The 26,410-nt window shown below is 38.5% G+C and overlaps 1 pseudogene; it reads right to left on the minus strand.

Moving 5' to 3' along the window:
• Positions 1–2,385: 2,385 nt before the first annotated feature.
• Positions 2,386–3,887, minus strand: LOC144231758 (E3 ubiquitin-protein ligase ARIH2 pseudogene; annotated as a pseudogene).
• Positions 3,888–26,410: the final 22,523 nt, after the last annotated feature.

Consider the following 26,410-nt stretch of genomic DNA (forward strand, 5'->3'; position numbering starts at 1 on the left):
CAGCAGCAAAAGTTACTAACCTCGTAAGCAAATGAACAAACTCACCGTTTTGAAACCAAAACAGGAAACCATCAGAACAAGAAAGTTTTGTAAAAAGCGTACAAAGAGAAACAGAAGTATTATAAGGATATGCTGTATAACTCTTGGATATCCTACATGGAGAGTCAGATAGTGGAGAAAAGCTAATGCTGGCATGCTTGCAGAATTATAACTGCTATCAAAGCTGCCATAAGATGATCCCTTCTAATCATTGCCCTCATCCCATGAAGCAATCTGTAGTAATTCACCAATCAATGACTCCCCCAACCAGAAAGTGAGTGACTCAAGGACAAGCAGCATGACCCTGAACCTCCAATTTCATCTCCAATGCCACAGTCACCCATGAAGCAAATATGTCACTCTTTTAGAGACCAAATTGGCTCGTCACTTGTGGACTTACTTTACAACTCAATTAATATATTCTGTATCTCTCACAATGCCTATTACAGTAATACTCACAGGATGTACTCAATAAGTGATTGCTGAGCAAAACACATGATTGCTGAACACTCAAGGTTATCATGCTTTAAATGGTCTTATGATTATTTCTAATAAACAGTTTTGAATTAGCCTGAAATCAATCTCTCTCTCTCTCTCTCTCCCTCTCGCTCGCTCACTCGCTCACTCAGGCTGATGAGATTTTTCTCTTTCTTAGCATCTATTTACTTTCATCTGTTAGCATCTGGTTCGATATAAAATGACTGCTCCTAGATTTGGACTAAATGTGGATGAGATTAGAGAAGTGCAGTGTATGCAGTAGAATAAACTGTAATTTGGCGACACTGAACACAAAGAAGTGTGTGGTCAGGACAGTTGTGATATTTAATGGTAAAGGAATTTCTGGGTGTAAACATGCACTTCAATTCCAGTTGTCCTAAGGACCTACTCATTAACAGTAGAAGAGTCTACATTAGATTAATGGGGGAAAAAAAAGATTAATGGGGAATTAGAGGTTTTATCACAGCAGATCCCAGGATGATCCTGATGCTTTTCTTTTAAATAAGGGAACCCTAGTGAGAATAGCTGATAAAGGTCTGGATTCAATAGGGAGAGTGTTTTCACATGCAAACAGTAAGACAAAGTAGTGTAGCCAGTGAGTATGCAATGAGCATAAATACGAAGTAATTATACATAGGTATAATTTTGATTCCCGGTAGTGACAACCTAAGTAAAGGATTCTGGGACAGACAAATAAGAATTAAGTCAGATTGGATTTATTTAGGAATACCATAAAATTAAGTAAATGTCATTCACAATGATAGAAGGAGTTAAGTATGACTTAAACGGAATTTAATTAACAAAGTAGAGTATACAGTGTCCACAAGGCAATTCTTTTTAACTTCTTTGGTTCCTGAAGAAAATTGTGCTAACAGTTGAATCGTCTAGGGAAGCTTTTCCATTATATACAAATTTAAACTGGTTTTCCCCAAACAGAGGATGAATCCTTCCTAATAATATTTGAGTCTAAGTCTACTGACTAAGATTTGTACAGATCTAGAAGAAATTGCAGAAAACACTGTATTGGGCAGCACAGAAAACAGACTTGTGAGTTTATATTTCTCTGAGGGACTTGATATCCTTCCTCTGGCAAATAAGTAATCCCTCAATCTGAAGATGGCTTTTAAATGTTTTTAAATTCAGTATCTTCTAAAATGTATATGTGTGTGAATGGCAGTGTGAATTGAGCTCAGTCCAACAAATATCATTGAACTCTGTCCAAAGTATTTTTTTTAAAAAAACACTCCTATGCCAATTTATTTTTAAAAGAGTTCTGTATAATTCTTTGGTTTGCCTATTTTTTGTATAATTATACAACCTTTGAAAACTATGTAAGTTTCAATGATCTAATACTATTAGTAGTCATTCAGAAAGAAAACTTTCCCTCCCTTCCAGCAACCATCCAGGGGGAATTAAAAGTCCTGAAGAGTGGTACCTGGGTGGGTCAGTCAGTTAAACATCTGACTTCAACTCAGGTCATGATCTCACAGCTCATGGGTTTAAGCCCTGCATCCAGCTCTGTGCTGACAGCTCAGAGCCTGGAGCCTGCTTCAGATTCTGTGTCTCCCTCTTTCTCTGCTCTGCACCCCCCACCCTGGGAATAAATAAACATTAAAAAATTTTATAAAAATGTCCTGAAAAGAAACCAATTCAACATGTTTTACCCTGGTAGAAACAAAAAGCAAAAAAGAAGGAAGAAAACAGAAATTGACTAAGTGGTGTATGGCCTGTGTCTCAGGAGTGGGGCCCTTGGCTGTTGCCAGGATCCTGAAAGGCAGAGCCTACAGCATGCCATTTGGCAGCTGGGAGATCTCACAACCACATCTTCCTCACACCACCACATCCATCCTAGCTGTCATGGAAATCCTTCAGCAAGTTTCTCTTCCACTGCTATGTGCATCTGTACAGTTCTCTGTGTCCCCTCTGTCATTTCTGTCTGCACACTCCACTTTCCACATCAAGTTTTCCATCTCAACCTCCAGCTGAGCCTGCTAGTATTGAAATAGCTTCTTCCTGTGTCCAGACTCCACTTAGTATGCAAAGAGTAAGTGTGCTACAGGGTGTATTGGCTCTTGACCAAGAGATTGGCAGCATTCTGTAGGTACTGCCGGTCATTCCAAGTCCCCACATTATTCATGACCCTATTATGAATCTTCTCAGGAATCTGCTGGTATATCTGCACCTCCAGCTACAAGCTCTTGTGGTTTTCCCATCTTTCAAAGTAGAACAAGTATTTCTTGAGGGTCTCCTTGGCCTGGGCTTGCTGCCTCTGCCTGACAATGTTGGGGTTCTCCTTGTACCAACTGCACTCATAGTATTCACTGCCTTAGGTCTTAAAAGTCTCCTAGACATATCCAGCAGAAGTCATGTTTACACTTGGAGCACTGCATGCGATTGCAGCCTTTATTCTCAGTGCAGGTGTCGCACTTGGGACAGTTGTTAGTGTGAGCCCTAATGTAGTTGGCTGTTCAGCATACTTTGTGAGCCATTTCTGGATTGCACCACAGTCTGTGGAGCGTGATATATCTGTCCCTTGAAACATAAGACTTTGATTCACTGATTGCACTGTACACTTCAAGCTCTGTGCTCCTGTTCCCAAATAACCATGGAGGCAGTCTGGAGCAGGGCCAAGCTGGAGCTGGTAATGACTCTCCACATAGTCCCTAAAGAAGTAGTGTCTGTATTTGTCTTTTAATTCTTCATTGGTCAACAATGGAAGCACACAAAGTCCTCTGGTGTTTGGAATGGCCAGTCCCGAGCCATTCAAGAGACTCCGACACCCACACTGTCCTTGACAAGTACCAAATGGTGCTGCTCCCACAAGCTATGACTAAAGTGATGCTGAAAGGCAAGAGAAAGTAAGTTTTCCTTCCACGCAAACTGCATACACACTGCACAGTGGTGAGGGTGTGGGCTGTGGGGACATGTTTCAAGGAATGGGGCTGAATTTGAGCCCTAGTGAGAGGTTGAACAGAATTAGACTTGTATCTGTCCAATACGTCTGCAGTTTGCCAGTGCAAATGAACTAATGTAAGTTTAGCAACTGAATGAGAAACCAGTGCCATAGGGAGGATGTCCTGGTGGGAGTGAGCATCAGTGGTTGTCAGGACAGAGGCTAAGCTGGTCATGTGCTCATTGAGGGCACCCTCAGCCTCCTTGTTGGTCAAGCAGGTAAACTGGAGCTCCTCAGGATCAAAGGCATTGCACCCCTACTGCTCCACATCACTGGCTACTCTCATGTAATAGTCCTCTCTGGCCGTGGGATCCTCATCTTCTTCCTCCTCCTCACAATTTGGGCCATAGTCCTCTTCATTGCTGTCAGACCCCTGGCTATTCATGTCCACAGACATCCAAGGGTTTTTTCCCTCCACTTTCCAAACTTTACCACTTTCTTAAATACATTAGTTTTTTTTCCCTTTTTTGGGGGGGGGGTTCGTCTGTTATTCCTGAAGGTCTTTCAGGAAGATGTCACCCCAATATTTTATGTCATATAATTTCCAGTAGGAACTGTGGCCCACCGCTGCTGAGGCTGAGTGGGCCAAACTAGGTTCAGTCAGATCAGAGGGATCTGACACAGGCACAGTGGTGGGCTGATACCGGGCTCCTTCCTCCCACAGAGCGGTGTCCGCAGCCCTGAAAGTGCTCTGTAGAAAGTACATTTTTATGTGTAAAAATAGTATGACACATTTTTAAGACTACCTTTTGTTGAGTTTTGTTAGAGACCCATAACACATTAAATATTGAATATTGGCATATTTGGCCAGTATGCACATATGCTCACTCTTTAATTGGTTTAATTTTGTACATGTTCATAAGGATGGATTTGAGTTGAAAAAAAGTGACTGTCTATTTCTTTACTGACTCATTGGTAAATTGAGATCCATAGTTTTTTTTCTAAATTCAAAGTTAAAAGCTAAATATGTGGCCCTACGTGTTATTAAATGTTCCGAAAAACAAAATGAAAAAGAAAAATAAGTTTTGAAAAGTAGGATTTGTTTGGAAATTTTTTTGGAAAGTTACTATTTTTGCAATTAGTGGAAAGATAATTAAAACTGGCATGTAACAATAAGTCACCAGGATGAAAAGAATAGCATAGGGAATATAGTCATTGGTATTGCAATAGTGTTGTGTGGTAACAGATGGTAGCTACATTTGTGAGGAGCATAGAATAATGTATAGAGTTGTCGAATCACTACGTTATACACTTGAAACTAATGTAAGATTGTGTTATACTTCAAAACAGTAAATTTGGCATGTCACCTTAGTTTTGGACAAAATAAGTGAAATGGTGTTTTCATAGATTGATAAGGATAAGCAAATGTGAAGTTCAAAGCATTTGGTTTTTAATTACTTATACAAAGGATTTTGACATTGAAGGTGTGAGTATATAACAAGAAACTATCCTAAAGTTACTTATAATTTGAAGTTTGACAAATGAGTTTAATCTGACCTACCTTATATAATTGAATTTCGTACTTCAGATCTAATTAGTGTGAGCTTCTTACAGATATACTTTCAGTAAATAAAAATTGATTGAATTTAAATTTTTATAAGGAAAATTGAATGTAAATAAGGTTGAAGAAATTCTAATTGGAAATATTCATTTGTTCTTGAATTCATTTGTTTGATGTCAATTATAAGAATAGAAATTATCATGAATTGGTCTATTATTTGATCTTTTCATTCTAATTAATGAGAAATAGATACACACCTTTTTAAAGGTAATGAGCCTGCAGTAATGTACTCCTCTCCTGTGGCACTGAGTATAGTCATTGTGGATTATCAGTTTGGAAGAGAAATACATAAAGCATCAGCCCATGAGAGAAAGTCAAGGGCATTTGTTCTCTGAAAATAGTTATGCTTATGGGAAAACATTTAAATTGGGGAAATACATGTATTTAGCTACTTTGTTTGGATCCAAACAAATGGAGCTTTTTACTGATTCCCTAGAAGTAATTTTAACAAAAGTGAGAATGTCTGAGAGTAAATTGAATAGCAAAGGAACTAAAACTATGTGAGAGACAGATGAAGTTTGAAGTTACTCAGATGCTATGTAGATAGTTACCAGGGATCTTTGATAGACTCTTTGAATGACACAGAACTTAAGTTCAGTGAATTTCGACAATTGCATATGCCTGAGTAACCACCTCCCGAACACTCTCAGAAATTCCATTTTGTCCCTTTCCAGTTACTTTCCCACCTCTGTGTAGGGCCAAAACATTCTGACTTCTATCATGAATTCTTACGCCTGTTCTAGGATTTCATGTAAAGGATCATATAGTATGTATTCCTTGGTATTTATTTATATGGCTTCTTTCACTCAACTAAATGCTATTGTTATTCAACCATATTGTCATTACATCAGTAACTTATTCCTTTTCTGAATATGCCATGACTTGTTTACCTATACTGCTGTTCATAAACATTTGGGTTGTTACCAGCTTTTGGCTTTTATAAGTAAAGCTGCTATGAACTTTCACGTACAAGCCTTTTTGTGAACATATCTTTTCCTTTATCTTGGGGAAATGCCTAAGAGTAGAATTGCTGGGCCATAGAATAAAAATATTTTTACCTTCAGAAGAAACTATGAAACAGTCTCCAAACCTTTTTGTCCGCTTCTCTATTTTGTCTTCCTTGTCACTAGTATTTTTATGATTAAAATTAGTTTATAAGCAAAGTTTACCTTAATACAGAAATTCTGCATGACTAGACATGGTTTACTGTATATTAGAAACTGGTAAAGAGAATTAGAAGCATTTGTAGTGGAAGAATAATGGCATCTTAAAGACGTTCGTGTCCTAATGCCTGGAACCTATGATTATGATCTGTTACATGGCAACGAGAAATTCAGGTTGCATTTGAAATCAAGATTGTTAACTAGCTGACCTTGAGATGGGAAGGTTTTTCTGGATTATCCAGCTGGCCTAATGTAATCACAAGAATCCTTATAAGTGAAAGAGGGAGAGAGAGAAAAGGCAGAACCAGAGAGATGGCATGGGAAAGACTCACCCCCACCTTGCTGGTTTTGAAGATGAAGGAATATGGCTACAAGCCAAGGAAGGCAAGCCTCCTCTACACCTCTGTAGAGGGAAGCAAGGAAACAAATTCTTTCCCAAAGCTGCCTTAGAGCTTCCAGTAGAAACACTGCCCTCCCCAGACCCATGGCGTAGCCTGAGACCAACAGAACTAAATATAATGAATTTGTGTTGTTTTAAGCCACTAAGTTGTGGCAATTTGTGACAGCAGCTATAAGACACTAAGATACCTATAAGGAGACCAAATTAACTAAAAACATGATTTTGAAGCTCCAAACTGACATTAAGGACCCCAAACTATATTTTTGACTGCTCTGATAGTTTAAATTGACCTATGTGTTTAACATTTTCTTGTTCTCCCAACCCTTATTTATGGTATAAAGTTTACTTTATTAATTTTTTAAATGTTTATTTTTTTTATTGTTGAGAGAAAGAGACCATGACCCAGGGAGGGGCAGAGAGAAGGGGACAGACGATCTGAAGCAGGCTCTGTGCTGACAGCAGTTAAGCCAGATGCGGGGCTCAAACTCACAAACTCTGAGATCATAACCTGAGTTGAAATCAGACGCTCAACCCACTGAGCCACCCAGGTGCCCCTAAATTTTACTTTAGTGGAAAGATATTCTATATATCTGTTGGTAGAGAAAATGCAACATTGAGCTTTGTTGAAAATTAGTTTGGTATATTTAGAATTCTAATTTGACAGTTATCTTCTCAACATATTGAAGATATCTTTTTTTTTTTTTCTGGCTTCCAATGTTGCTGTGGGTATCTCAGCTGTCAGTCTGATAGTTTTCTTCTAGAGATAACTGATATCTTCACATTGGCTGCTTATAGGAATTTCCCATCTGTGTTTCATGTTCTTCAGTTACTCTAATATATATCTAAGTGAAGATTTGTTTGTTTTGGTTTATCATACATGGGATTTTGGGGGTTTCTTGAATGTAAGTATATGAATATCTCGACCATCATCACTCTGAATATTGCTTGCCTGCCTGCCTGCCTTCCTTCCTTCCTTCCTTCCTTCCTTTCTTCCTTCCTTCCTTCCTTCTATTATTTCAGGCTGGGATTCTAACTGCACATGTATTGAAACTTCTCAGTCTATGCTCTGTATATCTTAACTTCACTTTTATATTCTTGCTTCTTCTTTATCTGTCTTATCCTATTCTGAAGATTTTCCCCACAACTTAACCTTGAATGGGCTTTTATCGCCTTTCAGTGTTACAGGAAAATCAGTTATGCTAGGGCTTCATTTTGTGAGCCTCAAAAAATACTTTACTCTCAGGATCTCGTTTCTGCTTGGGGTCTCAAGGGTCTCATTTGGAAGTCATAAGATGAACATTCACTCTTTTTTTTTTGACATTCATGCTTATAATCAACATTGCTCCTGAGACAACACATACTACTGACAAAATCAGGTGAATGTTATACACAAAAGTCCAAGCATGGAGGGAAAGGATAAAATTTCAGGATTTTTAAGGATGCCTGGCTTGCTTACTTGGTTAAGCATCCAACTTCAGCTCAAGTCATGATCTCCTGTTTTGTGAGTTCAAGCCCCGTATGGAGCTCTGTGCTAACAGCACAGAGCCTGCTTTGGATCCTCTGTCTTCCTCTCTCTCTGCCCCTCCTCTGTTCTCCCTATCTCTCAAAAATAAATAAACATTTAAAAAATAACTTCAGGATTTTATACATATATTTATCTTTTATCAAGTTCCTTGATTTATCCTTTGTATTTGTGCATTGAGTATTTATGTTCCAAGGTCCGTCCAGGTACTAGAGATAAAGATCAACTAGATATGATTTCTAGTTTAATGAAGCTCACAATCTTTGGGCAAGATAAGAGACTAGAGTATATACTAGAGATATTTTTCTCCTATTACAAATGAGAACTCGGGTTGGTGAAAGTGCTGATTGCTTCCTGGCCTTCTGTTTAATGGGGACTGTGTTTTTGTCTTCCTGAAGTTGCCTTTGCAGTATATTATTTTTTAAAAGAATGGGTTCTAGAATTGGACAGCCTGAGTATAAATGTAAGCTCTGACAATTAACAACTGTGGATTCTGGGCAGGTTATATTATACCTCTAAGTGTCTGATTCCTCATTTACATAATCAGGACATAATGATACATTCCTCAGATGGTGATTAGGAAGATGAAATGAGTTCATATTGAAAATACTCAATAAATATAAGCATGCACATCCTTTGTCCAAGTAAATAAGGTCCTATCTCACCTGTAGTTCAAACTCACTTCCTGATGTTGTTTCTTCTTATTAAAGAAGTTCCTCTATGTCAGAAAACATGTGTATTTCTTTATGAATGTCAAGGGATAGGCGTTTGCCTTTATAAACAGAGAGGGCCTGCTAATACCCTATGAATTATGCAGCTTTTCACAATTTCTTTTACTTACTTTCAGCAACATTCCTTTGGAAGAAAAGATGTATATCAGCTATTCATATTTTTGTCGCAAATACATAATACGTGCTTTGCAATATGCAGTAAAAATTGGATTTAAACACTGATGACATATAATGACACAATTTTAGCGCTGGTAACAACCCCTTCTCCAGCTCCACTTCCTTCTACTCCCTTGAATATCATTTTTGCTTCCTTATACTATTTTTGATGAGAAATAATGTTTTCTCAGACATCTGGGTTTTTTTGAATGTTATGATTGATGTCAACAACCCAAAGGACTATTCTGAAAGTAGAAGGGGCACTAGCCAAATATGAGAGAAATGGGGAAATAATAAGTATCAACCTAAGCCCATGGCTGACCCAAGATTTGTGTTGAGACTGGTGACGTTGAAATTTCAAAGAAATAAGCATAGAATATAGAGTATCACGTGTACTACTACTCTACACAGTTTCACTTATTCTTTATTCACTATTATGATTTTCCAGGAGAGAAGGCAGCAAGTCTTTCACACATTACACTCCGATTGCTTTAGGCCCCTGATGTCATGTTGCAGTGTGGGTATCCCATTATGATTAAAGTATTACCAAACTTTAATAAAGAATGGAAGTAAGACAAAAATAAAGGAACAAATCTGAAGGGGCATTTTACATCCTTAGTTTAAGCATACTTTATATAACCAAAGTAAGAAATAAGTACATATAGTTTCAAAAATTGGCTAAGGGCAATTCAGGTTAAGTGTCATTGTTTTTAATAGAGGAGAACAGAGAAGGACTGCTGAGGGAATTAAATGGAGTTTTCAGATGACATAGTGAAGGAAGAACATCAGTGTTGCATCTGCCTCGCAGAAAACTGAATTGTTGATAAATAACATGCAACCTTTTAAATTAGACAAATTTCCCTACATAATTGCAAGCAGTTGAAATAAACAGTGGTTTCTGATTGTCCAGGGTAATTTTGTCCAATTTTTACTGGCCAATAAGCACTGAGGCCAACCTTTCATCACAGAGTCCAGGATTCAGACGTTCTCTTAAGTATGTTTCTGTATTATTTTCCACTTATTTATTTGGTTATTTATTCATCAAATCATTCTATTTATATTCACTTTCAAGACTAGGGTAAGTTGTTTATGCAGGCCCATTGATTTAAGGAAAAATATATTTTTTAATCTAGGCCCCAACATATATTTCAGCTTCAGACTGAAATATGTGTGCTTATAGGTGCTCAAACACCAGCGTACCAGTGGCCGCTGTCTTCCACCATAGTAAATCTGTCCAAACCTGTTCTTTCTTACACATATTCCTGGGGCCTGTCATGACTGTGACACTCAACTAAATTCACTCACTCCATCTTTTGATGCTTTTCATCACCAGGGCTGATACCTCACGCTAGGTTCCCTGGAGGCAGAGACTAAGACAGAATTAACATGGCGCATGCTGTTGGGGAACACTCTTAAAAGCAAGGAGTTGGCAGGACACGTTGAATTGACGTGCAATTGTGACCAAGGCCTCAGCAGTTCTATGAGAGCTCTGAAGCTGGGGTAGCCCTTCCCAGCTTAAGTCCCAGCTAAAGTCAGTCAGCCAGGCATGTGGTACCCTGTATTGACCCTTTCAGAGGAAGCTTGATATCGGATGAGGTGACTGTCTTCAACGAAGGGCAGGTAATGGAGTGTCTCAGCTGCGAGATGTGAGTCATCCCCAGTGCCAGTGACTGGGTAATGGAAGCTTCAGCTGGAGGCAAGATCAGGTGCCTCCACAGCTTATTACCATGGCCCCAAAAGTCTTTAGTTTCTTACCTTCTAATCTCTTCTGCTCCAAAAGCTTCCACCTGCTTTCTAATTTCCTTCCCTGTGTATCAGCCTAAAGGACTTCCAGTGTCCTCTGTGAGGTCTCCACTTTTCTCTGAGGCTTTACTACATGGGCTATTGCCTTTTCAAATATTTAAGGCCAGAATGTTACAAGGAGTCATTGACACTTTTCTGCCAGATTTAGAGGTTTGAATAACTTAAAGGTATGTGATAAATCTGTGAGAGGATTAGTATTAGGATTTATAGTTCTTGCTTTTCCATTTATAGTTTATGAAAGAATCTTTTTTTCTTTTTAGTAGTCTCACCTGTTTCCAAGTCTGAAAATTGGAAAGAAAATATACAATATATATTCAAGTTCACAATCAGATCCTTTGGGATTCAGAGATAAGGGAGGTAAGCATTGGTTATGGTAACACAGGAAAATATGTTTTCTGTGTGTTCAACTGTGTCTTTTTTCCCTCCAACCTTCATTAATAGTAAAGTACTATGTATGTAATGACCTACATATTTTCTGTCATTGAGGTCAGAGAGCCGAGTGTTTAGCTGGGAGGAAACTATCATTTATTGATTCTTTATTAGGCATTCTCATAGACATTAAGTCGTTTTATTTTATTTTTATAAATATTTTCAATATACAGACTTTTAAGTCTGTTTTTCTAGGTAAGAAATCTAAAGCCCAGTGGAATGAAATAGGCTGCCCAAAGCACGTGTAATTCAAATATGAGTTATTACCATCTGAGGATTTTTTTATATTGTGGTATGAAGGCTGACTTTCTCTTTTCTTCCCACTTTTAATAGGCTTTTTTTTTTTTTAGAGCAGTTTTAGGTTCACAGGAAGATTGAGCAGCAGGTAGAGAAAGTTCCTGTATGGACTTTGCCCATACGTATGCATAACCTCCATCATTATCAGCATCCCCATCAGAGTGGTACACTTGTTATAATTGGTAGATCTACCTGGACACATCAAAATCACCCAGAGTCCAAAGTTCACTTTAAGGTTCACTCTTAGTGTACATTCTATGAGTTTGGACAAATTTATAATGACGTTCATTCACTATCATACTATCATACAAAGTAGTTTCACAGCCCTGAAGGCCTCTGTGCTCTACCTGTTCATCCTTTTTCTCCCTCCTAAGCCCTGGCAACTACCAATCTTTTTACTGTCTCCATAGTTTTGCCTTTTACAGAATGTCATATCGTTGGAGTAATACTATTTATAGTCTTTTTGGATGAGTTTCTTTCACTTAATAACATGCATGTAAATTTCCTCCATGTCGTTTCGTCGTTTGACAGCTCATTTCTTTTAGTGCTGAATAATGTCCCATTGTCTAGATACACCACCGTGTATCCATTCATCTACTGTAGGATATCACGACTGCTTCCAGGTTTTGGCGATTAGGAATAAAACTGCTATAAAACATCGTGTGCAGTCTTTGGTAGACATGAGTTTTCAACTCTTTTGGGTAAATACCGAGGACAGCTGGGTTGTATGGTAAGAGTGTGTTTCGTTTTGTAAAAAGCTGCGAAACTATCTCCCAAAGTGGCTGCACCATTTCATTGCCACCAGCAGTGAATGCGAGCTCCTGTTGCTCCACATCCTCATCTGCATTTAGTTTTGTCAGTGTTCTGGATTCTGGCTCTTCTTGAAGGTTGGCTTTTTATGTTCTAAAGTGTAAACTAGCTGTGAAGATGTCCAACCCCATATCCACTTAAGACACTGATGCTTCAGATGGTGCTAATTGCTTAAATTGTTACCCTTATAGGAAAATATAAAAGCCCACCATCTACACCTTGAGGAATTGCTTTGGGAATATTTCTTTGAGAAGATTCAGTGAATGAATAATGCATCGTTTTATCTCTTAAATGATATCTTTTTGTGTCATTTTGAGTTTTCAGAGAGGGATTTGTCAAGACAGATGAGATACACAAGAGTTGTTGGAAGAAACCTCTGTAAAGGATAAAGAGGAAAGGGGTATGGTGAAGCTAGGAGAGAGTTCAGCGTCTGATCTATGAAAGGAGAGAATAAAGGGAAAATCTTGGGTAGAAGAAGCTTCATACTGCAACATTTTCTTGAGAAAGCCTCAGCTAGGCTGATGGGGAAGCCTAGAACAAGGGTTAGGAGAGTCCTGCATTGGGCAGAAATGTCCCAACTCTAGGGCCTCTGCTGTGCTCAGTCTCTGCCAGAGGTCAGCCCAGAAGAAGCCTGGCCTCAGTGCGGTTGCTACAGTGGAGCCAAAGGTGCGGGAGAGAGAGAGAGAGACGCTATCTGCCAGTATTCTCAGTGGCAGCTGAAGGGAGATCTGAGTCTACCTCTAGGCATGCCAGGCTCTTCTTTCCTCTTTCTCTGGATTTCTTACCTTTCCATTCTTAAAATTTTAATTTCTACCTCCTGTGCGGTTGTCTACATTCATATATAATGTACTCCTAGAATAAAAACAAAAGTTAAAAAAAGTTTTAAAAAAGGAGACTTATGGGGCACCAGTGTGGCCAAGTAGGTTAAGTGTCTAACTCTTGATTTCAGCTCAAGTCATGATCTCACTGTTTGGTTCATGAGATGGAGCCCTGTGCATCAGGCTCTGCACTGACAATGCAGAGCCTCTTTGGGATTCTCTCTCTTTCCTTCTCTCTCTGCCCCTCCCCTCCTTGCACATATACTCTCCCTCTGTCTCTCTCAAAATAAATAAACTTCTTTTTTAAAGGAGACTTACATGATTTCTTTTTTCTTTCGGGAAAATACTCAAAGCTATATTTCTGACCTTCTGTACATGTTTGTCCAGTGATTAACAGCTTTAATGAAAACATTATGATTAAAACCAGAAAAGTAAAATTCTAACAAATTCTGGTTTGATTATAAATAAAATACTCAAAATCATGTTAAGTTTTAATATGCCCACTTTTCAATTTCTCTTCTTTAATTTGGTCCATTTCCTTCATGACTGAGCACATTCTGCTACCTCCTATTGACTGAGTCCGAATGAGGCTAAACACTCACCATTTCAGTAGAGCTGTAATGATTTTTATCTTTGTTTTAATTTTATGTTTTTGTTTTTGTTGTTGCTGTTATTTTAGACCACATCCCTTGTGTTTATTCTGAACATTTTAATTGTTTAAGTTCCTAATCATTCTCATAAAATTATATGGGTGGAAAGTAGTAAAATATTCAAGTAATTACAAAAGTACTGCTCTACCAAGAACAGTAGTATTAATATCCAAGTTTAACTGCTGGCTGGCAGTCAGCGTCACCATACGAATCTTAAAGTGTTCATTCAATGATTGATGAACAAAAAGTCAACATTCAGAACACAAAAAGGCCATTTTTGAACATCATTTATAACTGTTTGTCTTAGGTCTGGCTCCCTTAAAAGCAAAGCCTCAGACAAGAATGTTATGTAAATGATTTATTTAGAGAGTGCTCTTAGGAGAAGTCTCAAATAAAGTGAGGAAATTAGGACAGGGCACGAGAGAAGCCAAGTAAAGACATGATTTCTGATGACATCTAGCTTCATCCTGATACCTCATAAATGTTTGCATTATAGAGTTTGCCTGCTTTGTGGCAAAGATGTGGCCGAGTTTTTGTTAGCACCACCTTCCACCTTCTCACATACTCATACCTCTCAGTCTTCGGCTACAGGCTGCCTCTGGTTGAAGCAGATCCAATTATCCCCCAAGGACAATGTTCTAGAGAGAGTTGCATGTGTGATTGGTTAGCAGAAAAGCCCCTACTAGCAATAAATGGATGGGGTTGGGGTGGGGGTTGCAACAAGAGTGCTTGCTTGAAAGCATTCCTCGTAGAAAGCATTCCCAGAAAGCTTTCCTGTATTGTTAGATTGTGGACAGAGGGAAATAGTACCAGGCCACAGCCTTTCTGTTACCTCTATCTCCTCATTTTACTAATTCCTAGGCACTGAATTCCTTGCATCCCCAAGATGAAAGACTTTTGGCCAGATATACCGATTTGGGTATTTTCAGTCATTCACTTCACATTACACACACACACACACACACACACACACACACACACACACACTCTACATGTGCACTCATCTCATTCGTGAAATTCATCAGCTAAAGGTAGCACATCGGGTTCGAAGTTACAGAGCAAGGGAAAGAATCCTAAATCATTAAGTTGAGATTAAGTATGCTTTTAATATAACTATCGTGTTTCCTGGAAGAATCATGTAAATTTACAATATTCACATGTGCACCTGCCTCAAATGCCAAAGTGAGACGTCTTCTAGTGAGGCATTTTCTTAGCATGGGGGACAGAGAAAGAAAATGGATAGAAAACCCAGAAAGTTGTTCTCTGGATTTTCCATTTCAAATGAGGAGGACAAAATGGTAGAATCCATGACTTTGGTCATAGATTAAAAGAGAATGTTTTAGATAATATGTCACTGAATCAACAATTCTCTTCTGTTTCCTTCTTTTTAACATATGAAATTTAACAAGGATATAAGGGAATCTTATTAAATGACATTTAGCCAGAAAACTTCAGTTTCAATTCTTTCAAATAGTATATTCAGGCACTGCTGTCTTTGTGAGCTGTCTATGTGGGAAAAGGAGACTAGTTTTAGGACCTAGTCGGTGTTAAAGTAAGCTGATCTATCACCTACCCCCTGAGGAAATTCCTACAGGGCTGTCTTGCTCTGGGCTGCCTAAGTGTCTCATTTGTGCCTAAAAACAAGAAGTGTCATTTTTTCCCTATTCAAGATGTCACAAACCCAATTTTCTTTTGCTAAGGATCACAGTTATTAGTCTCCAAAGGTGCTAGCACTTGAGGCCAAGTCTGAGGTGATTAAAATTCCTCAGCACTTTAGGACTGGTGCCCTTCCATCACTTCACATCTCCAGCTGCTTCCCTGTCTGACTCTCCTTCTGTCTCTAATTATGATCCATCATTATCCATTTTAAGGTCTGTGTAAGTCATGTGAATCAAGGAAAATTGAGAACCTTAGGAAAATACATTTCAATAGCCATGCACCACTGATAAAGAGATGGAAACACTGATTCGATCCCATATGTGTGTCCAATTTTATAAATATACTTTCTTTGCCTTTCAAATTCCTTCTGTTCTCATTCTATTACTCTTTCCCTCTCCACCTTCCTCTCTTTCTCGCTCTCTCTCTCACACATGCAAATGCGCACACACACACACACACACACACACACACTTACACATACTCACAAGTGCATGTATAAACACATACATATTCATACCATCCATTGGCCTAGATGAGCTATAAAGACCCATGTCAGCTGAGATTTTGGGTTTAGTGCCATTACAGCTATAGCACTGGAAAGGTAATTTGACACCTGGTAGTTAGCTGGATTGGTATAATGTATAGCTTCCTGGCTAACCCCAACATCTTTGTTGCACACAACTGAACCAAAGACATTTGCTTTATAGTTTCACTCAGCAAGATAATGGCCTCATGCATCCCAGCCCTTCTAAGAAGTCACAGATCAGAAATATGGGACCTTGGAGTTATAATCCAAAGTATCTGGATTTTCAGTATTTCCTTCATTCTGATTTCAGTAGAGAGTGAGATAGAGAATGGGAAAAAAAGAATTACAACTATGATGGGTTTTTGACATTTTCACCCCCTTTGGTGGATTTTCACAGTTTAAAATCATCTCTTTGGGGTAGTCTATACCACAGGTAGGTAGGTCAGACATTAGCTTGATGGAAATGAGAACATGAATCCATCAGGCTCAATTCTGCAACATGCAGTGAAAGGGCAGAGTGGCCTGTGTACCAGAGACTGAAGAGCCTGGTATATTTAAGAAATAATACCCCAAAAAGACATAATTAGAGATGATGTGCATTCATATTAAGGAAGGCTATAGATAGTCAAGCCATGTGCCCAGAATAGGACAGTTGCTCACTCAGGATATGTCATGGAATAGGGTCCAGCAAAGCCTGTGTTTCTGATTACCACCCACACATACTCCTATGTTACCACCACCTTTCTAGGAGGACTTTGAGACCAGTTCTTGAGAGGAAGTACCTTTTAGAAGCTGCTCTTCCTTTTTCTTTATTTGCTGCTTTTGTCAGGTATGTGGACTTATATTCATGTTCTCTTGGAGCCACATCAGAGGACTGAAATCTGCCTTTACAGGAAGAATATAGAATCTCCTAGGCGAGATGCTCTTTTTTAAATGGCTTAAAGGGAAATAGTCATAATGTAAAGCCAGTAATTACAGGATTGGAAAGAAAACCCAGTTTGGGTAGGTTAGCAAATAGCAGTGGCCAAGAAGACTAAATGTTAACAAAAAAAAGTGTTAAGAAAAATTGTTAGGGGGCACCTGGGTGGCTCAGTCAGTTGAGCATCCGACTTCGGCTCAGGTCATGATCTCACAGTCCGTGGGTTTGAGCCCCGTGTCAGGCTTTGTGCTGAATGCTTGCTCAGAGCCTGGAGCCTGCTTCAGATTCTGTGTCTCCTTCTCTCTCTGCCCTTCCCCCGCTCATGCTATGCTCTGTCTCATTCTGTCTCTCAAAAATAAATAAATGTAGAAAAAAAAAATGTTAGTAATCAAGGCTTGTAAAAGACAGATGAACAAAGATTTTAACTGAGCTCATCTGACTGAGACAGCAAATAAATGAATATATAAAAATAAAAATTAGAGGTGCCTAGGTGGCTCAGTCAGTTGAGCTTCAGACTCTTGATTTCAGCTCAGGTCATGATCTCACGGTTTGTTGGATCAAGCCCCACATTGGGCCAGCTTGGGATTCTGTCTCTCCCTCTTTCTCTGTCCCTCCCCTGCCCACTACACAAACACTCTCCCTCAGAATAAATAAACACTTTTTAAGTAAAATAAACTAAAATTTAAAAAATTATTGAATCTATTCTGTATGGACTTTCTCCCTCATGTTTTACTAAAAAGAAGGCAAATTCTTTAAAATGGCTGCTGTCATGAGCCACACTTGGGTAGCTGTGACAGAGAGGACTATTTAGCAGTATGGACATCAGAGGAGAATCGTCAGATAAGAAATCCTTCCCACCCCTGCTTACCAGGGGTTGCTGGGTTATGAACAGAAGAGAAAAGGAAAAAAAAAAAAAAGCAACGGCAGTTCTTGGTCTACAAACCATTAATCCACTGTTTACACTTCACCTATCCACGTGATTTATAATTGGCAACCAAGCTAACAGAAAGAGAAGTGGGCAGGGAATTAGGCGGGCACAGTTAAGTTTTGCAAACAGAGATAATGGGTGGAAATGTCTGAAGATGATACTTGTGTTTCTGCTACCTGGGAGGTAGAGGCCTGGAAGAGACTCTGGAACTGAACTCTCTTCTTTTATGCCAGTAATCCCTGTACTTTTTGGAATTGTCTCCACTTCATAAACAGAACATAAAATAACATCTGCTACACTTTTCTTTTACTTCTCACTTGCAGCGATTTAGAAATCAAATATTAAAATATGAAAATCACATGGTTTTCTAATGCATTTACCTCATGTAGAGGACTGAAATAATCAGAAATAATCAGTGCTAATCCATTTCTTCAATCTTGTGCTCTGACTCAGCTGTCCCATTTCTTTTTTTTTCCCCTTCCAAATCAAAATCTCTCTCACACACACACACACACACACACACGGATACAAATCCATTTTTACCTTGAATAACATAAACAGTAATCATCACCCACCATTATTACAGAAGATTAGCGGTACCATTAAGGGACATAATCTGCACTGTACTTTTATTCATCAAGCAGCATTTATGTGAAGAAAATTTAGATGGATTATTCCACAGCCCGGAAATTAGAAAGAATGAGCTTGCTGAAACAAAGCTGCAAAACAGGTAGCAGCCTGTTTTTGTGATTACCATCAAATGCATAATCCTGAGTGGGGAGGCTTTGGTACTGAACCCCTGAAAGAATTGCCTTTTGGGAGTTATGCTTCTTCGTGCAACAGTATTGCTGTGTATGGTTTGATATCTATCTGCCTCCCCTCCTGAAGTCACACATAGGAACTGGTACTTGCCTTGCCAGGAGAGATACAGAATCTCCTAGAGGAATTAAAGGGATGCCTAAGTTATAAGGTCCTCCTCATTGCTTGGAGGTGGTATTTGGACTCCTTGTTTCATTGTGCTGAGTCTTTTCATTTACATGTTACTGATTCTAATCTGTCTTTAAATCACTGGTTTTCTGATACTTAATCCCTATACATAGCACCCTTCAGCATGGTAGTGAAAAAGAAAAGAATAAAAAGAATAAGAGAGATACTGTGGACATATTGATAGAAACTACTGGCTAAATATGGGAAGTCGTGGAGAAGAGAAGTCAAAAGACACTAACCCTTTGAAACTGGCCAGAGTAGAATAGTAATTACACTAACAGAAGTAAAGTCAGAAGACATAAGATCAAGGTAAAAGATGACAAATTTTGTTTGGATAATTTTGGGCTACAGTAAGGCAAATGGCTGTGTATGGGAGCCTGGAGCTCAGAAGAGTTAGCTGCACAGGCTAGCGCCTGAGGTCAGGGGATCATCCACACAGGTGTGCTGGCTAAAGCTATGAGAAAGGATGATATTACCAAGGGAGAAATTATGAAGAGACAAAAGATAATTACTGAGCCTAGAGAAAGCCTGTATTTGGGCTGTGATGAGGAAAAGAAAAATAGCAAAATGACAGAAGGAATACTCAAAGGTGGGGAAATCAAATTGGTCACTCAGTGTTTGATGGATTCATTCATTCATTTAACAAAAGATTTGAGCTCATTCAATGTGCCAGGCACTAGTGTGACTCCTAGGTGTGCAAAAGTGAAATAAATTAGAAATGCCACTACTCTCACAAAACTTATAGTTTAGTACAGGCAACAGACATTAATCAAAGAATCTGACAAATATATATGAAATCAGAACTGTGCTAATTTCTCTGAAGGAAAGGAATGGCACTCTCTAAGAGTGTTTAATGGAGGCTGTTGACCTGGTTGGAGAGCCCGGGGAAGAATATCCTGGGAAACTATATGGCAAATAGGCAAATAGGAAAATATAGAAAGATAAAAAAGAAGTTAACAAGGCTAAGAGAAGGGAAAAAATGTGCAGGGGGACTTCATTTACCCTAGGGCCATTGGGGGTAATAGAATTATAAATGAACTCAAAGAAAGTTGGTGTGGTTGGAGCTCAGGAAGCAAAAGGAAGTCTGCCGGATATGAAGCTGGAGCAGTGAGGGAAGTGTCAGATCACATTTGACCTGGCCAGCCATGTGAGAGATGGTTGTCTTTATTCTAAGAGCAAAGGGAAGGCATTGGTGGGTTTCATGCCTGAGTACTACAATCAGATTTGTATTTTGAAAAGAGAACTCTAGCCTAAGTGTAATACAAGGATAAGCCGAGGGTACGAATGAGTATAAGAGGACTCATTAGCAGTTGTTAATGTAGGCTTGGTATGAGGTTCTAAAACCAAGACTGGATAGATAGCAGTGCATGTGAGGAGAGGCAGGTAGACTACAGAGATTGTGTAGGTGGTAAACTCAACAGATTTGGTCATGAAGCATATATAGGTTAAATCAACACATTTGGCAATGAAGGATATTTATAGATCCATTTGAATACCAAGCTACTGGTAAGGAGTAAGAAGAGTTTTAGAAAGTAGGGCATTGGCACCACTGTCCAATATTAAATAAATTAAGGAGAGGGAACAGTTGAATTTTCCAATTACAATGTTACTAATGACTTTGAAAATAACAATTTTAGTGGGTGGGTGATAGTTTTTGCCAGATTATAAGAGTTTAAAGAAAATAAGTTAAACGCAATGAGTATGGATTCCTTTTAACTATGTTAATTTAGTCAACAAAATTTTATTAAATTCTTATGAATCAGATACCGTGTTAGGTGCAATAGATACACAAATAGCACCCAATCACCACCCCATAGTTTATCAGCCCAAAAGAGTAATCAGTGTTTATTGAGCTCTTTCTATATGACAGTTAGGATTATTTCAGTTTATGAGATAAATATTTTTACTTTTCATCTTTTTACAGTGGATGAAATGCAAAAACGGAAAATTAACTTTTTCAGGCTCATTCAGCTAATCAGCTCAAGACTGAATATGAATTCAAAGAGTCTAGCATCTGAACCCATCATCTTAAAAACTTTGTTTTGCTGGAACCCAGAGAAGGAGATAAGCTTGCATAGTGATGGCCCTCAGAGAATTACAGACAGAGAGCTAGAGGTGTGCCAAGGAGGCAGGGACCTGTGTTGGCTAGTGGAGTAATCAGGATGTGTCAGAAGACATCTGGATTAAGCAGATAGAAGCTGGAAGGAATAGCAGAGGCAAAAATTTTTGGTTTTGCTTTTTATGACAGAGGAGATTTGCCTCTCAGCGGGATTAAGTGGTACAGAGCACACATGGGCTCTGGAGTGAACCAGATCTGAGTTTAAATACCAACAGTGCAGTGTATTAGCAGTATATCTTTCTCCACGTTACTTAAACTCCTGGAATCTCAGAGTTTTGATCTGAGAAACGAATTAGAAATGGTATTTAATGACACTGATGTGGTGGTCTATGATCTTGAAAGATATTGAGATAAGAAATGTACGTAAGTTGCTTGGTCCAAAACACGTACATAATAAATCTTAGTTCTCTCTCTTTATTTATTATTTTCACTTTTCACTTCCCCAACCCATAACCTGTGTTTACTGCAAAGAGAAGAATAAGATGATAGAAGCAAATCAGGTAGCTCAATAGAGAAAAGTCAGGAGGGGATGGGATTAAGGAATTAGCTTTGGTGAAGGAGGAAGGACAACTTTCTTCTGACATCAGTGAGAGACCAGACGACACTTGGGAAGTAGACATCTGATGCGTGTCCTATCGCCCCTTTGTTTCCCCTTCCCGTGCCCAGGCAAGAGAGAGATGTATTCTATGTACTCGAGGCCTATGCTCGTTTATTTGAATTTCTTGCTATAGACCTAATTCCTTTAAAGGAGAAATCTTTTCATAACAGAAGGATCCCTGTTCCTGAGGAGTCAAGCTATTAAGGAAAAATAGTTGTGCTTTAACTCAGTATTCATTTGCTGATTCAATTTGTGGATATAAAGGAAGTCGAAGGATTACAGCTTTATAAAATGTCTGAATTCTCGGACAGAGCTTAGCTTTCTTCATTTACTCAACTGTATTCTTTACCATGCAGAGAAATTCTGACCAGGTAAAGCCAAGCATGATACGCTTATGAAGCTAACATCAGAAAAAAAGAGGGGCCAAGAAAGGAGGAAAAGCCAGAGCTATTTGCCCTGTGACCATTACCATCTTCTGGTTGATGTGACTCTTTTACTTCTGGTTCTGCACATGGAACATAGGAGCTGGCTTACTGTTGGGTCTAGAAGGGAGCCACAGCCCTCTGGAGACATAGCCCTCTGTGAGCCACCAGATGCTGGGGAATGAGACTTGACCAGACCTTGTTTTCAAAGATGTCATTAGGGAAAGGTAGCAGAAAACTCACTATGAGGATCTTTTATTTTTTTATTTTTTTTACATATTTTTTTAATTTTATTTCTAGGAGAGAGAGAGACAGCGTGAGCAGGGGAGGGCCAGAGAGAGAGGGAGTAACAGACCGAAACAGGCTCCAGGCTCTGAGCTGGCAGTCAGCACAGAGCCCGACGCAGGGCTCGAACCCACAAACCGAGAGATTATGACCCAAGCGAAAGTCGGACGCTTAACCGACTAAGCCACACAGGTGCCCCGAGGATCTTTTATTTTTAACAAAGATTTATTTTCTTCTAATTGTAATATATTTTTTAGATTTGGCTTGTTTTTTGCCTGCAGTTAATAACAGAACAAACTCAAATTCTCCTTTCTTCCTTAAACCTACAGTGGCGCTCAACTACCTGGTTTAAATAGTTTCCTTTCGTTACTAATTTTGGTCTAAAATGGTCATGCTAGAGTAAATGATCCTTAGTCTACTTTTCTAAACTAACTGAAGCAGTGAAAGCCATCAGTCCAATTCCTCTTCCCACAGGGAGTAACTCCAGGTCTTGTGCCTAAGTGAAAATTCTAGCATAGGGACTACGGAAAGCCAGATTGTAAAATAGATACTTTGAGGGGCACCTGGGTAGCTCAGTCAGCTAAGTGTCCATTCTTCGTTTCGGCTGACACCGTGATCTCATGGTTCATGAGTTCAAGCCCTGTGTTGGGCTCTGAGCTGACAGTGAAGAGCCTGCTTGGGATTCTCTCTCACCTCTCTCTCTGCCCCTCCCCCAATTGTATGCTTTGTCTTTCTAAATAAATAACCTTAAAATAGATACTTTGCCTTCCATACTTCCAAGAGACTCGTTTGTGTTCTGCTTTTTATCACTCTTGGCTTCAGCCCTGACAGAAACCAACTTGTTCACACACTTCCCATCCCCCAGTATTTCAAGTTTCTCCTGTCATGAAAATTAAATTTGCCCTTGACAAAACAATGTTTTTGAGACTTTGGAGGGGAAAAAAACCTGTTTCAACACCAAATGTCAGCATCAGACTCCAAAACATTTTCCAAGTCAATGAAAGAGATGAACATAGAACTACTGTTTTAAAGGAGAAAATAAAATTGTTACCTGATCTCTGTAAAAGATGAATTTCTTAGCTTTGGAGCGAAAAGAATAATCATATAGGAAAAGACTGACCAATTCAAAGTCTGTTTGAAGTATATGCTTGAAATGCAAAACTTCACTAAAGTGAAAAATAGTAAAAACAAGTTAAAATGCTCGTACCAAGTACAGTAGACAAAAAGTTGCTGGTCTTTGTGTATAAAGGGTATTCAAACCCAAAAAACAAGACAAATAACAAAGAAAAACTTTTACCATATAAACAATGATCTTAGGGTATGGACAAAGCACTTACACTGGAGAAAATACAAATAGAAAACAATTATGTGAGGAAAATATTTTCATCCTTCAGCGTTGAAGGAATGTTACAGTAATAATGTCGACAGTGTTTTCATATGGCTTTTAACTTCCACCCAAGTGAGAGCTCTGTTAACTGATATAACCTACTTGGAAAATAATGCATCATAAAGATATTCATACCCTTTGACCCAATAATGTTTCTTCTGGGAATTTATCCTAAAGCAATAGTTCAGTAGAGGCAAAGTCCAAATGAATAAAAATGTGTATAGCAGTATTATATAAAACAAAACAGAAACCAACAACAACAACAAAAAAAAACACCGAAAACTATAAAAATATTCAACAATAAAAGAATGGTTTATTAATTGTACATATCAGCAGGGAGTAACTTAATGAGCCATTAAAATGATAACTACAAAAGCTTGTAACTACATAGAAACAAATTCTAATAGAAACACAATTTTCCTCACTATATAATACCAGTATTACTTTCTGAGGATGTGGAATTTATTCTGGGAAAGGCAGGCTGTAGCTGAGCACATGGATGTTTTCTTGTAGGCTAGTGAGGGAGCCAGGACTGAGAAGACCTTGAATATTCTGTACAACTAAAGAGAGAACCAAATGTTTGCAGAGGGACTCAGAATTTGCAGACATTTGGGGCACCTGGGTGGCTCTGTTGGTTAAGTGTCTGACTTCAGCTCAGGTCATGATCTCCTGGTTCCTGGGTTCCAGCCTCGCATCGGGCTCTGTGCTGACAGCTAGCTCAGAGCCCGGAGCCTGTTTCAGATTCTGTATCTCCCTCTCTCTCTGACCCTCCCCTGCTCATGCTGTCTCTCTCTCTCTCAGAAATAAATACAAAACATTTAAAAATATTTTTTTTAAAAGTTGCAGACAGTTGACAGAAATGAAAGCTTCATGGGGGTGTGGCCAACATAAAGAAAAGCCCTGTAGGGGATGGGATTATCAAGAAGGGAATTCAGAGAACTTAAATATCCAGTTTGTATTTTTAGATTGATTGCTACTGGTGCATAGTATAAGCTCTTCTTTGTCTCCCTGTCAGACTGTCAGAAAAGTCTACCTTGTTCCCTAATAATTTTTGTGGACAAATTCTTCTGGGGAGCTTCAGAAACACTCCACAGCTGGATCAGTGAGCCATGGCCAATACAAGAAGTTTATAGCTATTCCAGGCTTTAATACCGTCATGGCTTAAGCTAACTTTCTAAAGTTTTCTTTCTTGGGCTTCAGCTTCCTCACCTATAAAATAGGGATAGCAATATATCTTCTTTCAGAGGATTGGTGTGAGGATTAGACAAGTTACTAAAGCGCTTAGTACAACATCTTGCACATGGTAAGCCCTACGTACATATTTGTTATTTTCAGTGATCTTCTTCATCATCATCATCATCATCACATTTCAGGGCAGACAGTTCATTAGAATTCAGGATATAGGTGACAGATGTTGTAATTAGGGCTGTGGGCCTATACATTTTTTTTCAAAGTTGGGTCAATATTTCTGTTGCATTGACTAAACAGTTTAAAACAGAGGAAAAACAATGTAGTAGATAGCCTAAGTATTTAGCCCTCACTTCAACATGTTTAATCAGTGATCACTTAAAGCAAAGGAGAAAAATCACCAAAGTTGAATAAACAAGTAATGAGAGGCAGTGAGGTCGGATGAAAAATGCCTTTGATTATAAAAAAAGGCAGTCACAATAGGCCTGGAAGAGCAGGGGTAATACATCTAGGACACTTTAAATTTTAACCTAATTTAATTGATGCTGATTATAAAAGAGAAAGCAACCAGAAATCTGATCATTCAGAGAGCTGATTTGTGATGCTAGAATGTCAACTGAAATTTTCCCTGGAATTATGAGAAAATGCCTGAAGACATTCTAGTAGAGAGATAAAAAAGTGATTTTAACTTAAATTTCGGTACCTTTCAAACTTGGAATATTAGAGGACTTAATATAATGGAGAAAAAAGAAAATTATTATGAGATAACATAAATGTATTATTATGATATAAATTTAATTTTAAAAGCTTCATGTATTTTTGCTTTTTGAAGTCTTTGTAAAATTCTCCATTTTACAGATAAATNATAAATATATGATATAGAATCATTAATAAAATATTCATAAAATTATCAAACATTATCTTCATGTTTAGTTATTTGACTACAGTTTTTTAGTTTAAGCGTATGTCCCCAGCTAACTATGTGAAGGAAAATTATTAATCTGTTTTTTAAAGTTAACTTTACTAGAGAGTTTAAGTCATAACTTGGGTTGCACCATTAATCTCTAGCAGTTTAAGTGGGTGGCAGGGACAGGGCCTGGGTAAACATACAACATTTGAGGTATTTGTTTGCAAATCTAAAACTATTATGTGAATGAATTATTCATGGAACTAGCTTTACTTCATTAACATAGAAATTTCTTTAATTCTTGGGTCCTGAAAGAAGAGCTACAAGCCTGAAGACAGCTTGATTTAACGTGTTTAGAGGCTAAATTAAAATTTCTGGGTCCTAGGTTAGATCAGAAACTTAAGCTCACACAAACACCCCCTAACTCCAACTGACTGGGCCATGAAATCCAGTGCCCAACACTTTCTCCTTAGTGACCACATATTTCCTTGATGATCATTAGTATAGTTCAGAAGCATTGCATCCATGAAATCAAAATCTCTCAACAAATGGTAAAATATATTAAGGGCTACCAAACTGGTTTGTAAATTGTGCCCTTAGAGATAAGTGTGCCATTGAGAAACGAGAGGAAAGAGGTAAAGCTATAGAAAGCAGA

The sequence above is a fragment of the Crocuta crocuta genome, unplaced genomic scaffold, assembly GCF_008692635.1.
Source record: "Crocuta crocuta isolate KB4526 unplaced genomic scaffold, BGI_CrCroc_1.0 scaffold102, whole genome shotgun sequence".
Classification (NCBI taxonomy): domain Eukaryota; kingdom Metazoa; phylum Chordata; class Mammalia; order Carnivora; family Hyaenidae; genus Crocuta; species Crocuta crocuta.